General features: G+C 41.2%; 1 protein-coding gene across 3 annotated transcripts in view; it reads left to right on the top strand.

Moving 5' to 3' along the window:
* Window positions 1-15,161: 15,161 nt before the first annotated feature.
* The window catches only part of LOC126515068 (TRPM8 channel-associated factor 1), a 43,075-nt gene continuing 42,082 nt past the window's right edge, over window positions 15,162-16,154 (top strand). For all 3 annotated transcript variants that reach the window (XM_050164414.1, XM_050164416.1, XM_050164417.1), the window contains exon 1: window positions 15,162-15,308. The gene's annotated coding sequence lies outside the window, so the exon portion shown is untranslated. The remainder of the gene's footprint in view (window positions 15,309-16,154) is intronic.

The following is a 16,154-nucleotide window of genomic DNA, read 5'->3' as shown; positions in this document are numbered from 1 at the left end:
CCTTTCTCTGAACCTCTGTTTTCAAAAATTAAAATCTTGAGTGCTTTGTGTTATATTTTATTTATTCTGTATGTGCACACACATGTGTCACAATGCCTATGCAGAGGTCAGAGGTCAACCTGTGATTGGGTCTCCTCCTTCCATCATGCCCATCCCTGAATCAGGCTGTCAGAGTGGAGGCAAGCGCCTTTACCCACTGAGCCATCTTGCCAGCTCTAAAAAAATCTTAAAAAGTTTAAATTAACAAGTAAGGCACAACTTAGAGCTGCTTATTATAGAAAAAATTAAAGATAGATATTTAATAATATTGAGTGGCTTTTCTTACTGTAAAGGATATTTAGTTTATCTTCTTGTTCAAATACATTTTAATGGGAAAATGTAAGAGGCACTAATTTTTATTTGTTCTTTATTTTTCCTTTAACTCTTCAGCCCATCTTCTTCTTAGGCAGAGCACTGAGTTAATCCTTGACATTTCAAAGCATCTACTCTCTCTAGCTCGAGGTCCTGAAGCTGAACTCTTTTAATTTACTCTGAGGTCAGAAAATGGCTGAGGCCAGATACTGGCTGTGTAGCATGTCAGACCTCATGAATTATTAGGGAAGCTGGTTTGAAATTTTCTTATATAAATACCCTCCCTAGGACTCTTATTTCTCATCTTATTTCTGCCTTTGCAGTGATCTATTTGCTCAAACTTTAAAGTTCACTGGAAGATCAGATTTGGTTGTTTCTTACCTACTTTGTCTAAATGAAATATTTCTCTTTACCCCATCCATCTGAAGCAGAAGACAATGGGCTCTGAGTGGGTACTGCCATTCAGTCCTAATGTCCTTGCAAAACCAAGGCTCATAATTAAAATGTTCCATTCAAAGAAATCATTTCAGCTTTGAAAATTCTGTTTATTTTTTAATTTTTATTTTTTTTTTTTTAGTGAACAACAGCCTGCCTTTTTTTTGTACTTCTTTATCTGATATCCACTTGTTAGTCATTTCTTTCTTTTTTCTTTGTTTGAGACAGGGTTTCCTTGTGCAACAGCCCTGGTTGTTTTGGAACTTGATTAGTAGACCAGACTAACCTCACACTCATAGAGATCTAAGTGTCTCTGACCCCCATGTTCTGGGATTAAAGGTTTGCCCCCCTACCACCACCTGTTCTGTAATAGAGCTTGATATCAGAGATGGTGATACCTCTGAATGTTCTTTTATTGTACAGTATTGTTTCTAGCTATCTTATGTTTTTTTTTTTTTGGTTTTCCATATGAAGTTGTGTATTGTTCTTTCAAAGTCTGTAAAGAATTATTATAATTTTGGTGGGGAGTGGGTTGAATCTGTAGATTACTTTTAATAACATGGTCATTTTTACTATGTTAATCCTACCAATCTATGAGCAGGGGAGATCTTTCCATCTTCTCCTATCTTCTCCAATTTCTTTCTTCAAAGACTTGAAGTTCTTATCAAACAGGTTTTTCATTTGCTTGGTTTGAGCTACACCAAGATATTTTACATTTTTGTGGCTACTGTGAAGGGTGTTATTTCTCTGATTTCTTTCTCAGTCTGTTTATCCTTTTTATGTAGAAGGAATGCTGGTTTTTTTTTTTAAGCTAATCTTCTTTCTATCCAGCCACTTTACTGAAGGTGTTTATTGGTTGTTACAGTTCTCTGGTAGAATTTTTGTGTTCACATATGTATACTGTCATAGCATTTGCAAATACCAATACCTTACCTTCTTCCCTTCCAATTTGTATCCTCTTGATTTCCTTCAGTGGTCTTACTGCTCTAGTTAGAACTTCAAGTGCTATTTTGAATAGATATAAAGAGAGAATTCAGCCTTGTCTTGTTCCTGATTGAGTGAAACTGCTTTGAGTTTCTTTGCATTTAATTTGATGTGGCTGTAGGCTTGTTGTATATTGCCTTTGTTATATTTGAATATGTCCCTGATATCCTGATTGCTCCAAGACTTTATCATGAAGGGGTATTGGATTTTGTCAAAGACTTTTCAGCATCTAATGAGATGATCATGTGTTTTTTTTTCTTTCAATTTGTTTATATGGTAGATTACATTGACAGATTTTTGTATATTGAATTATCCTTGCATCTCCTGGAGGAAGCCTACTTAGTGATGGTGGATGATCTTTTTGATGTGTTCTTGGATTTGGTTTGCCAATATTTTATTGCATGTTTTCGAATCAATGTTCATGGGAGATGTTGGTCTGCCATTCTCTTTTTTGTTGAATTTTTTGTGGCTTGGGCATCATGGTGACTGTGGCCTCATAAAATGAATTTGGCAATGTTCCATCTGCTTCTATATTGTGGGATATGAGCTAAAATTGAGGATTGGCATTAGCTCTTCTTCCACAGTCTGATAGAATTCTGCATTAAAATCATCTGTCCCTGAGCTCTTGGAAGAGAGTAGGGAGGGTTTGGAGGCTTTTAATGACTGCTTGTATTTCCTTAGGGGTTGTAGGTCTATTTAAATTGCTTGTCTAATCTAAATTTAATGGTAGTAACTGGTATCTATGAAGAAATTTATCCATTTCTTTTCAATTTCCGTATTTTGCACTTACAGGTTTTTGAAGTATGACCTAATGACTCAGAATTTTCTCAATGTCTGTTGCTATAGTCCCCTTTTAATTTTTGATCTTGTTAATTTGGATATTCTCTCTCTGCTTTTTAGTTACTTTGGATAAGAGTTTGTCTACCTTGTTGATTTTCTCAAAGAACTAACTCTTTGTTTCGTTGATTCTTTGTATTGTTCTCTTTATTTCTATTTTGTTGATTTCAGGACTGAGTTTAATTATTTTCCGACATGTACTCATCTTGTGTATGTTAGTTTCTTTTTGTTCTCTAGAGCTTTCAGGTGTGCTGTTAAGTTGTTAATATGACATCTTTCTAATTTCTTTATATAGGCACTTAGTGCTATGAACTTTCCTCTTAGCATTGCTTTCATTGTGATCCATAAGTTTGGATATGTTGTGCATTCATTTTCAACAAACTCTAAGAAGGCTTTAATTTCTTTCTTAATTTCTTCCTTGACCCAATTGTAATTCAGTAGGTGCTATTCAGTTTCCATGAGTTTGTAAGCTTCCTGTTCTTTCTGTTGTTGTTGAATTCCAACTTTAATCAGCTCTGGACTGATAAGATACAGGGGTTTATTTCAATTTCCTTGTATCTGTTGAGACTTGCTTTGAAACTGAGTCTGTGGTCAATTTTAGAGATGGTTCCATGAGGTACTGAGAAGAAAGTGTATTCTTTTGTGTTTGGAGGAAATGTTCTGTAGAAATCTGTTAGATCCATTTGAGTAAAATGCCTGTTAGTTCCATTATTTCTCTGTTTATTTTAATAGGAGGCTGCTTGTTCACTTCCCTGCTACTCAGATTCCCAAAATAATCACACAGAAACTATATTATTTAACTCACTGCTTGGTCAATGACTCTAGCAAGTTATTCCTAGCAAGTTATTACATATTAAATTAACCCATTTTTATTATTTTATACTTACGATGAGGCTCATGGTCTACTGGCAAGGTTCCTGCTGGCCACTGTGTCTTTCCCCTCTGGCAGCACCAATAACTTCAAGAGGAAGATGGGCACCAAAGAAGTTCCTTATGGAGTTTATTAGCCATTTGGGCAAGAAACTGCTCTTGCCTGGACTGCTTGATATTATGCTGCATGAACTGGACATACAAGACCCATAGAGAAATTACTGTTGCAGCTGCCTAAAGAAGGCTAAACAGTTCTTTGGGATTCTTGTTTCATGAAAGTGTCTGCAAAGCATTCTTCAGGACACAGAAGAAAGTGACTGACAAACTGCCAATATAGGCAGAACTGTCTTTGAAATTTCCTGTTTCATCAAAAAGTCTGCTGGATACTCTGGCCCTCTGGGCTAAAGATGGATACCCACAGAAGAACTTTGAGTGACTGTCCAGGCAGCAAAATGTCTCTGTCAATTCTAGAATTTTGTAAGTTGTTTATAGTGCACTTTCTGTTTACTTAGGTAATATTATATCTTTCGGAAGTCTTTGATGGCATTTAAGAATTGATAGTTATAATTTTCCTTAGTTATGATAAATATTGTATCTGTAATTCTTGCTTGATACCTGTTTTGTTATATGTAATTTTACTATGTTAAAGTTAAAAAAAGAACTTCCATTTTATTTAAACAGAAAAGGGGAAATGGTGTAGGAAGTCCTTCTGTATATGTATTGCTTTTATTGGTTAATGAATAAAGAAACTGCCTTGGCCTGTTAATAGGGCAGAATAGAGGTAGGCAGGGAAAACTAAACTGGATGCTGAGAGAAAGAAACACAAAGTCAAGAGATGCCATATAGCCCCACTGGAGATAGACACTCAGGATAGAACTTTACCTGGTAAGCCACAGCCACGTGGCGATACACAGATAAATGGAGATGGGTTAGTTTAGGACATAATAGTTAGCTAGAAATATGCTTAAGCTATTGGCCATGCAGCTACCATGGCCTTCTACAAGAGTTTCTGTTTGGATCACTTGTACATTGGTGGAAGTGGGGTGTTGCTACCTCCTACTATTATGTATGGATTTCAATGTATGATTTAAGCTTTTGCAACATTTTTGTTGCTGTTGTTGTTTGTTTTGTTTTTAACAAATGTAGGTGCCCTTTCAAACATCATTTGGGGCATAGATGTTCAGAATTGAGACATCTTCCTGGTAGATTTTTGCTGTAGGATAATGCTCTTGTACACTGTAAAGATTTGTCACTCATATTGATTTAATAAAATGCTGGTTGGCCACTAGCCAGGCAGGAGGTATAGGCTGGGTGACAAGACTAGGAGAATTCTGACAAGAGGAAAGGCAGAAACATAGGTGCCAGGCAGATGCAGAGGAAGCAAGATGAGAATGCCTTACCGAGAAAAGGTACCAAGGTACCTTCTGTACATGGCTAAACATAGGTTAGAACTGTGGGCTAATTTAAGTAGTAAGAGCTAGTTAGTAACAAGCATGAGCAATAGGTCAGTTTATAATTAATATAAGCCTCTGAGTGTTTATTTGGGACTAAACAGTTACAGGACCAGGCAGGACAGAAACTTCTGTCTGCAGATTTTTCCTTTGATAACTATGAAGTGCCCTTTTCTATCTCTTTTGTTTAATGTTTGTTAGAAATCTATTTTAGATATTAGGATAGCTATATCACTTTTTCTTTTTGGATCCCTTTGCTTGGAAAAACTTTTTCCAGCCTGTTACTCTGAGGTAATATCTATCTTTGATGTTGAGGTATATTTCTTGTGTGCAGCTAAAAGATGGATCCTGTTTTTGTATCTGTTTTGTTAGCCTGTGTCTTTTTATTTTGAAATTGAGTACATTAACATTGAGAGATATTAGTGATCAATGATTGCTAATTTTTACTATTTTGTGGTTGTTGTTGTTGTTGCTATATGTGATATTAATGATCAATGATGGCTAATTCCTACCATTTTGTAGTGATGATTGGTGGTGGTGGTGGTGATAGTGTGTGTGTGTGTGTGTGTGTGTGTGTGTGTGGTGCCTCTCTCCTTTTGGTTTTACAAGTATGAAATTATTTATTTCCTGTGGTTTTTTGGCTATAGTTAACCTCCTTTGGTTGGAATTTTTCTTCCAAGTAACTTCTGTAGGGCTGGATTTGTAGACTGATATTGTTTAAATTTGACTTTGTCATGGAATATCTTGTTTTCCCCATTTATGGTGATTGAAAGTTGTATTGGGTATATTAGTCTGGGCAGGCATCTGTAGTCTCCTTGGGTCTGTAAAACATCTGTCCATGCACTTATGGATTTTAGAGTCTCTATTGATAAGTCAGTTGTAATTCTAATAAGCCTACCTTTATATGTCACTTGATCTTTTTTTCCTTGCAGCTATTTAATATTCTGTCTTTGTTGTGTAAGTATAGTGTTATGATTATAACATGTGATGGGAGACTACATTTTCTGGTCCAATCTATTTGTTTTTCTCTAAACTTCTTATACCTTTTTGAGCATTTCATTATTTAGATTAGTATAGTGATAAGGAGCGGTGGGCTGCATCCCCGGCACCCGGCCACCCACATGGCTAGCTTATGCCCCAAAATAATTACACAGAAACTGTATTCTTTTAAACGCTGCCTGGCCTGTTATCTGTGGCCTCTTATTGGCTAGCTCTTACATATTAATATAACCCATTTTAAATAATCTGTGTAGCCCATGAGCTGGCTTACCAGGGAAGATCTTAACCTGCGTCTGTCTGGAGTGGGAGAATCATGGCGACTCTCTGACTCGGCTTCTTTCTCCCAGCATTCTGTTCTGTTTACTCCACCCACCTAAGGGTTGGCCTATCAAATGGGCCTAGGCAGTTTCTTTATTAATAAGAAATCATTCCCACATCAGGTTAGGGAATTTTTCTTCTATGATTTTTGTTGAAAATGTTTTCTGGGCTTTTGTCTTAGTTAAGGTTCCTATTGCTGTGACAAAACACCATAACCCTAAAGCAAATTTTGGAGGAAAGGGTTCATTAGACTTACACTCTCATATTGCTGTTCATTATTGAAGGGAATGAGGACAGAAACTCAAACAGGGAAGGATCCTGGAGGAAGGAGCTGACCATATAGAAGCCATGAAGGAGTGCTGCTTATTAGCTTGCTTCCTTTGGCTTATTCAGCCTGTTTTCTTACAGAAGTCAGGACCACAAGCCCAGGAATAGCATCACATACTTTGGTCTGGGCCCTCCCACATTGATCACTAAATGAAAAAATGCCTTACAGCTGGATCTCATGTAGGCATTTCCTCAACTGAGGCTCCTTCCTCTCTGATGACATTAGCTTGTGTCAAGTTGGCACACAAAACCAGCCAGTGCAGTCTTTAAGCAGGGAACCTTCTTCTTCTATTCCTATTATTCTTTGACCTCTGTGTTAATTTCTTTGATTGTATCTTTATGCCTGAGATTCTCTCTTCCATCTCTTGTATTCTATTGGTGATGTTTGCATCTATAGTTCCTTTTTGCTTACTTACATTTTCCATCTTCTAGATTGCTTCTGTTTTCTTTATTGCTTCTATTTCTACTCTCAGGTCTTGAATAGTTTTATTCAGTTACTTCACTTGTTTGTTTCTTTGAGGGATTTGTTTATTTCCTCTTTAAGGGCCTCTATCATCTTCAGAGATTGGATTTAAAGTCATTTTCTTGTGCTTCAGCTATGTTGGAATAACCAACCAAAGCTTGCTGTAATAAGATAGCTGGGCTCTGGTGGTGCCATATTGCCCTGGGTATTGTTAATTGTATTCTTATGCTGGTCTCTAGTCATCTATATTTAGTGTTATTATAGGTTTAGGGGCTGATTTCTGAGTATATCTTTGTTGGATGGATGCTTCTTGGATGTTTCTGTTTCCTCTCTGATCTTCTGGCCTAAGTAGCCTATGGTTCTGGTGACCAGTGAGTCTTTAGGTCTGGCAGGCCATCTCTGCTGGGGTTTCAGCAGCCTGCATAACTTTTGGGTTTTGGGGTGCTTGCATTGCCTCTGGGGTTCTGGGAACTGGAGTGACCTCTGGGGTGCTAGATACTGGTGAGGCCTCTGAATTTCAGGTACCTGGGGTTCCTGATACTGGACTGGCCTCTGGTAGAGAAAGGGTATGCTGATGGTGTTGTGAGCTGGGATATGGAGCTGAGGAGAAGGGTGGACTCCAGTAGAGCAGGAGTCTTCTGCTAGAGTTGTGGTCAGGGTATGGACCCTAAGAGAGGAGGTGCTGCTGGGGATTGCTGGGGTTTCTAGTACCAGTGTGGCCCCCAGTAGAGTAGCAATGTAGAGCTTAATATTTTGAAAAAAAATGTAATTTAACAAAGCCAATAGAATTCTGCGCACTTTAAAAAAAAAGAAACAAACAAATGTACAGCTCTGAATTTCCTATACATAAAAGTTCCTATAAATTTCCTATAATTGGGAATACCTCCACTACTGTACCAATCCCTCCCACCTCCCCATCTTTTCTCTGAAGATGAATCTCATTAAACTTCCGTTCTGAAAATGCAGAGGAAGCCTCACTTCTAGGCTAATGAGGAATGAACTTACACTGAGGGTGTGCAGAATCTTCAGACGTGCCAAGGAAAAATTGAAGACCGAAGAGATAAGACAGTCAAATGTCACATGCAGCTCTAGGTCCAGCCATTACAAATGCCATTTGGGGGATAACTGGTCAACCTCAGATTGAATCTGAAGATTAGGTGTTGGTAATGTGTCAGTGGACAGCCATTCTTTTTGTGATTGTTTTGTATTATTTATTAGAGGAGACTTCCTGATATGCAGAGGGGATTAGACTATTGTTTTAAGAAATTGATTTCAAATGCTTCAGTATAAATATTCTCAGCATATTAAACAGCACTACAATTTGTGTGGTTTTAACAGCAATAATTGCTTCTATCTGGAGAGGTTCCAAATACTTCTTTGTCTTCCACTTCTCTAATAAAATGGTAGTTGATTTTTTCCACATTCAGAAGCATCTGTTATTAGACTGTATCTCATAATTGGTGTCTAAAGAACCAGCTGCAGGCTATTTGTTCTGCATCTCCCTGGAACATGCTGTCTCCTTGGCACATCTCAGTGTACTCTCATGGGTATTACTGTCCCTGCAGTTGTGTGAATTTAGGGAGAAAGGTGGGCCTTTATTATCTTTTCTATCTAGTTGAATTATTCACAAAGACAATAACATGAACAGTTGATTTTAAATCTGATTTTGAGGCTTAATTGTCCCTACAATTCTAGAGATACTGCTCTTAAACCTAATTTTAAATAACAATTTTAATTGAAATGTGTATGTAATTTTGAAATTAATACAAATCCAAAATAATTTGACAGATAAAATTTAAAGGACTAGCCCAGGATGAGGATGGAGAAGTTGTCTTTCAGATTTTTAAAGTTACAAAACAATAGAAAGAGTTGAATGTATACATGCACATGTGTACCATAAATAGAAATGGGCATGAAGAAGCTGATTATAAGGAATCAGTTCTTACAGTTGTGGAGGCTGGCAGATTCAAAGGACTTCTAGGCTTTTTGATAAACTAGAGACCTAGAAGAACCAATGGCTGCTTCAGTTAGTAGCCAAAGGTCTGTGAATTAAGGGAGTTGAAGGACAGCAGGTCCAGACTCAGGAGAGCTTTAGTTTCTATCCACACCCAAATGCAAGATAAAAACTAATGTCTCAGGCTCGGTATTGTAGTGCACACCTTTAATCCCCAGTATGGGGAGGCAGAGGCAAGTGGTTCTCTTTGTGTTTGAGGCCAACCAAGTGCGGGGGTTTGAATAGAAATGGCCCCCATATACTCATGTGTTTGAATTCTTGGCTCATAGGTAGTAGCATTTTTAGGAGATGTGCTGTTTGGAGGAAGTATGTCACTGTGGGGGCAGGGTTTGAGATCCATATGCTCAAACTATGCCTAGTGTAGCTCACAGTCGTCCTTCTGTTGCCTGCAGATCAAGACGTAGAACTCTCAGCTCCGTCTCCAGCACCATGTCTATCTCCACACTGCCATGATTCCCATCGTGATAAAAATGAACAAAACCTCTGAGCGACAAGCCAGCCCAATTAAATGTTTTCCTTTATAAGAGTTGCTATGGTTCTCTAGGATCACTAATTATAGGCTCAATGTCCTTTATAAAGGACATTGAGCCTATAATTCGGGTTCTTAGAGAAGCTAAATAAGAAGGAGAACCCAAAGAAAATCATCTAGGCATCCTCCTGAATATTAACCTTCGTCAGGCAAGGAAAGGAGACAGAGACAGAGACCCACATTGGAGGACCAGACAGAAATCTCAAGGTCCAAATCAGGAGCAGAAGGAGAGAGAGCACGAGCAAGGAACTCAGGACCGCGAGGGGTGCACCCACACACTGAGACAATGGGGATGTTCTATCGGAAACTCACCAAGGCCCACTGGCCTGGGTCTGAAAAAGCCTGGGATAAAACCGGACTTGCTGAACATAGGACAATGAGGACTACTGAGAACTCAAGAACAATGGCAATGGCTTTTTTTTTTTTTTTTTTTTTTTTTTTTTGGTTTTTCAAGACAAGGTTTCTCTGTAGCTTTGGAGCCTATCCTGGAGCTAGCTCTTGTAGACTAGGCTGGTCTCGAACTCACAGAGATCCACCTTCCCCTGCCTCCCGAGTGCTGGGATTAAAGGCGTGCGGCGGCAATGGGTTTTTGATCCTACTGCACGTACTGGCTTTGTGGGAGCCTAGGCAGTTTGGATGCTCACCTTACTAGACCTGGATGGAGGTGGGTGGTCCTTGGACTTCCCATAGGGCAGGGAACCCTGATTACTCTTTGGGCTGACTAGGGAGGGGGACTTGATTGGGGGAGGGGGGAAATGGGAGGCAGTGGCAGGGAAGAGACAGAAATCTTAAATAAATAAATAAATAAATAAATAAATAAATAAGAAAAAAAGAGTTGCTATGATGATAGTGTGTCTTCATGGCAATAGAAACCCTAACTAAGACAGAGTTGGTATAAGCGACTGGGGTATTACTCTGACAGGGTGGACCATGTTTTTGTTTGGGGGAATGTGGACTTTGGGACTTTGGGTTAAGAAAACAGTGGAATGCTTTAAATAGGACTTAGTGGGCCATACTAGTAGGAACATGAAAGACATGATACTGAGGGTGATTTGAACTGTGGAGGCTTGATTCAAGAGGTTTTAGAAGAAAAGAATTTTAGTATGTGGTCTAGAGACTGTTATTGTGATATAGCTGCTTTTTGCCTTTATCTGAAAAATCTGGCTGAGGTTATGTTGAAGACTTTAGGATTAATTTGAGAGGAAATCTCAAAACAGCCTAGTATTGACTCTGACTTGTGCTTATTACTGGTCACTCTTATGCATATCTATAATGAAAAGAAACAAGTTGAACAAAGAAAGACACAAAATGTACATTTTGAGGAGAAAAATGAAAAGGAGCTTAGTCCTGTGTTCAAGGAGAAGAGCAGATTAAAAACAAATGATATTAAATGGAATAAAAGAAATGGTGACCTCAGGGCAAGACCCGATCCAGCTTCCAACTTGTGAAAAGGAATTAAAGAATAGCTGAGATCCAAGTGTGGTGGTACATGCCTTTACTCCCAGCACTCTGGAGACAGAGGCAAGTGGATCTCTAAGTTTAAGGCTAGCCTAGTCTACACATCAAGTTTCAGATCAGCCAAGCTTAGGCAGTGAAGGAAACCATCAAAAACAGAAAGTTAATGAAGATATAATTGAATGAGGGGACCATATTCTAGACCCTGCAAGGAGCAGAGCTTGGTAGCTTTGGTTACATGGTTCTGGCTTTAGGGTAAAGAACACAAGAAAAGGGTGATGGAATCCCCCTCCATGACTGAAGAAAGCCATTGAGGCCAGGCGTGTGACAGTGGTGTCCCTGCATGGAGGCCCAGAGAGGCCATTGAAGGAAGCTGTGATTGTGAAGCCTGGGTTGTGTTGGAGACCCCAAGATGTTAAAGCTGCCAGAGCTGTTAACAGGGAGTGGAATCAGCCGAAGAGAAAGAAGTGTGTCACAGTCAACAAAACTGAAAGGAGCTGGAGAACTGAAGAGTATCTTGACTTCAGACAGGGAGTTGCAGAATTTAGAGTTTGCCCAGCTGGGTTTCTTTCTTGCTTTAGTCCAGTATTTCCTCACTATGCTCTCTTTCCTTCCTTTTGGGACAGTAATGTATTGTCTGTGCTGTTATATTTTGGAAGTGTGTGGTCTGATTTTTCATCTCATTTTACAGGGGATCACAGATAAGAGATGGTATGAATCTCAGAAGAGACTTTGAACTTTGATCTTTTAAACAAGTTGGAGACTGTTAAATGCTATGGGGACTTTTGAAGTTGAACTAAATGCATTTGTTATGGCTACAAGCCTATGGGGGCCAAGGAGTGGAATGTGGTGGTTGGAATATGAATACCTCCCATAGATTTAAGTATTTGAATACTTGATTCATAGAGAGTGGCACTATGGGAGATGTGGCCTTGTTGGAATAGATGTGTTCTTGTTGAAGGAAGTGTATGCAAGGGGTAAGCTCTGAAGTTTCCAAAGCTCAAGCCAGTGCTCTGCCTGATGCCTGAAGATCCAGATGTGAAACAATCAGCTCCCTCCAACAACAAGTCTTCCTGCATGCTGCCATGCTTCCCACCATGATGATAATGGACTAAACATCTGAAACCGTAAGTCAGCCCAAATTAAATATTTTCCTTTATATGAGTTACCATGGCCATGGTATTTCTTCACAGCAATAGAACTAAGACACAAAGCCTACAGAGTGAGACCCTATCTCAAAAAAGAAAGGAAGAAAGAAATGAAAAGGCAATGTACCAGTTAGAAGGCAGTTGTAAGAAGAATCTCTTAGTTGTGGGAAGATCAGCCCTTTTCTTCCATTGAGGTCATCATTAAGAAGGGCAATCTGTTTTCATCACTCTCATAGAAACATACAGAATGATGTCCCTCCAAATACCTAGGTGGTACATGCGCTAGCCCAGTAGCATTAACCAGAATGACTCAAGCTATAAAAAAGCACAGAGCACAATGACTTCCTCATCAAATGGCACCAAGCATCATTGCCACAAATAACTCTAAATACAAAATAGTAGTGCCCTAGGATATATCAACCTGCCACCTGCTCCCCTGCCCTGGGGTATATTTGTCTTGTGACACTCACTGAATCTTCAATGCGAGGTGGGATCCAAATGAGCAACTGTCTCCTCCTACTCTCAGAATTGAGGATTGTGGTATGAATCCTTGCCAGCTACTGCTTCTAGTGCTAAAAGCCCAGGGAGTCACAAGATGCCTCATCCTTAACTTTTCTTTTGGAGACTTTCCAAGTGTTTTGCAATTCTGTCTCCCTTTCTTAACTCAAGTTGCCACATTGCTGGGATTGCCCTTTACCCACCAAGGGGGACATGATGCACTGAACCATTAGAGACATGATGACAAATCCAAGTGCCTCCAAAGGTCAGGCACTAATTTAAATGGCCACCACGGGGAGAGCTGCACGATTCTGATCTTTCTGTGGAGCAGAATTTGAGTGTGGGAGGGGAGCTGTTGATGTAGGTGGAGTTTGGGGATTATTGGTTGTTTTCAACAGAGCAGGGCTCCTTGTAGTTGAGTTGACGCTTTCCTGCCAAGACAGCTGCATTGCTCTCTTGCCATACCCTTTCTCCTCTCAAAGCTGACAGCCAGTAAGGCCCCTCTTTACTCACACATACAGAGGGGCCATTTGTAGTTTGTGTTGTTCTCACTATGTACTTAGCCATGGCATTAGCCCTGACATTTCTGAGCACAGGCATGCCACCCAGTTTCCTCTGTGGACAAAGGAACTACAAAATGCAAGTGGCAGAAAGGATTTGAACAGATAAGGAGATGACAAACTTATATGCTAGTGTGTGTGTGTGTGTGTGTGTGTGTGTGTGTGTGCCCGCGCGCGTGTTGATATGTGGGTATATGTAGAGGTCGTAGGGTAACCTTGAGTATACTTTTTCGGGAGCCATCCACTGTAGCTTTGAGTGTTTGTTGTTGCTTATTTTTGCTTTATTTTATTTTGCTTTGAGACAGTGTCTCTTATTGGCCCAAAGCTCACCAAGAAGGCAGGCTGGCTCTCCATTAAGCCTCAGGGTTTCACCCGTCTCAGCCTCCACAGGACTGGGATGACTATGCCACCACACCTTAGTTTTTTACTTGGTTCTATGGCTCAAACTCAGCCTGTCTTGCTTGTGTGGCAAACCTAATGAACTATGTCCTCTTCTCCCCAGCCTGCAGATCACTGGCCTGCTCCCCCTCTTCCTTCCCCCACCCCATTCTCGGCCTGTTGGTGATGCACAAGCACAGAGCCAGTGCAGGGAGATGGTCCTCACTCAGTGTGGAGAAAACACAGGCTATACTGTCCTCCAGCACGGAGGTCCTTCACAGGCCCACCTTCTCCCAGCTCCTGTGCTTCCACTCTTCCCTGCCTGTTATTCACATGGTCTCTGCCAAGTAGTGCTGGGCCCTGGAGGAGAAGAGGGGAAAAGGGGGTAGCATCAGGCTCCCAGTGTAGTTCTGAGGGCCTGTTGGGAATTCACGAAGACTTTTCTCCAATGTGTTCCAATTCTGAGAAGCAGCAGAATTTTAAGTGCTAAGAATTGGTGCCGAGAGAACAAGGCAAGTGTTCTGTTGGTAAGATCTTCCCACCACGCTGTCTGTCTCTAGAACTGATCTACCTCGGGGAGGATGCTGAACAATCCAAGGGATAGGAGAGGGGTAAACAGCATGAGAGAGATGTGAACCTTCAAAGGTCCGTTGAAGGAGGGAGGCCAGCAAGAACCAGGGTAGAACAGGACCCGGCTACAATCACACAGGTTACGACTGTGACACTCTGTGACGTGAGAAAAGTCTTCAAAATACAAAGGTTTGGGACAGTGAGACGGCTCAGGGAGCAAAGGCACAGTCTTCCAAGCTTGAAAAACTGAGTTTTCCACCAGGACCACCACTGTCACACACAGGCTGTGGAATGGTATACTTTCACCACACATTGTATGCTCCCCCCAGACACAAGTGCGCGCGCACACACACACACACACACACACACACACACACCCCACATGCAACTAAACAAACAAATACATGTAATGGTAGAAAAAAGAATGCAGCAAAACTTATTTCTTAAAAATCCAAGCTTTTTACCGGTTTTCCTAACTTGTTATACAGAGCAAGTATGGTTTTATAGCAATTCCACGGTTGTGGATGCATGAATCAGGAACTGAAGTCTTCATTCTTAGGCTTCCTCTTATGTAAGATGTAACAGATGCAATCATACTGTTTTACCAAAACTTGACTTTTTAATGGTAATTAATATAGGACCTATAGATTTAACTCTTCTCTTAATGTATTGTGCATCATTTTGTATAAGGATCTGTTATTTTATCCATGTTCTATTTGCTCATAGTGTTAAGAATTATTTATTTATTTATTTATTTATTTATTTATTTATTTATTTATTTAACAAATTGCCCGGCTGCATGTCCAAGGAGGTGGAACTGCATCTTCATCCCAGATAGTGTTGCATCTTGGAGCAGAAATTGACACAAAACAGGGCCTCTGAGATCTGGAAGCAGAAAGCCGAGCACCGCCCACACCCCCGTGTGGCCAATCAGTTCTCTGGGCCGGCCCATCACTTGCTCCCCTTCTCTGCCAGTGACTTTCCACGTCCCCCAGCCTGTGGTCCAGCGCCCATTCCCTTCTAGGCCCTGAAGCTTCTTCTCCCTGGAGACCACTGGTGCCCACTTTGTAGCTGTTTCCTTGTGCCCGGAACCTACACTTCAGGGAACAGCGAGGCAAAGAGTGAGTCGGGGGTCATCGACCATGTCTGCACCAGGAGAGGCCTGCGGTGACAAAGTCCACTGCCAGAAGGGTGGGGTGCTCAGCGGGAAAGGGAGAGGGTGGCGAGTGTCCAGGGGCTGGCTGCGTGGGGGACTGGTAAGGGCACTCTGGGCGTGCCGAGGTGGCTGAGGTATTCCACGGTGGAGATCTTCCTCTCTGTCAGTTTCTGAGCTTTCCGCTGCAGCGTATCTTCTTCAGGGTTCCCTTACTGTTTTTTCTTCGCTCTCCAGGACATCCTCCCTTCCCTCCCCCACCCCCAACCCCGCTCCTATACCCTCCCCCGCCTCATTTCCTTGCTGCGAGGTTTGTGTTCAGCAGGGAGCCTTTGGGATTTGATCAAAGGAACCTCAGAGGTGTTCTTATCACACCCACCGGAGGTAGGCTCCACACAGAATTCTTTTAGGGCCTCAGGTCTCTGCTGAGCCTCCTGCCCCCGCTCCCAGGTAAAAGTCCTCTCCCAGAGCTGGAGTGAATTTGCGCTGAGAGGTGGGTGGGGAGACGCCGGCCAGGTGCTGCGGGGCGTGGGGATTCGGGAGAACGCTGGTCTTGACTGCCTTTGGCCTGCCGCAGCCAGCGCTGGATTATCCAGTTGGCGGATAAACACCCCCCAGCTGGCCTCCTGGGTTGGCTCAACCTACTGAGCAGGGCGCCCCAAAGGACAAAATGGGAGGAATGAAAAGGATCTTACCAATTAGACAGTCAATCGTGAATGTTTGAGAACGAATCCCTTACATAAATGTAAAGCATAGAATGTCTCTGTCTATTGGCTGACCAGTCAGCCACTTGTCTGTCCATTCTCCAAAGAAT

The sequence above is a fragment of the Alexandromys fortis genome, unplaced genomic scaffold (genome assembly GCF_014885135.2).
Source record: "Alexandromys fortis isolate MF-2015 unplaced genomic scaffold, M_Fortis_MF-2015_v1.1 scaffold_133, whole genome shotgun sequence".
NCBI classification, from domain to species: Eukaryota; Metazoa; Chordata; class Mammalia; order Rodentia; family Cricetidae; genus Alexandromys; species Alexandromys fortis.
This window is presented reverse-complemented; position numbering and strand designations above follow the sequence as displayed.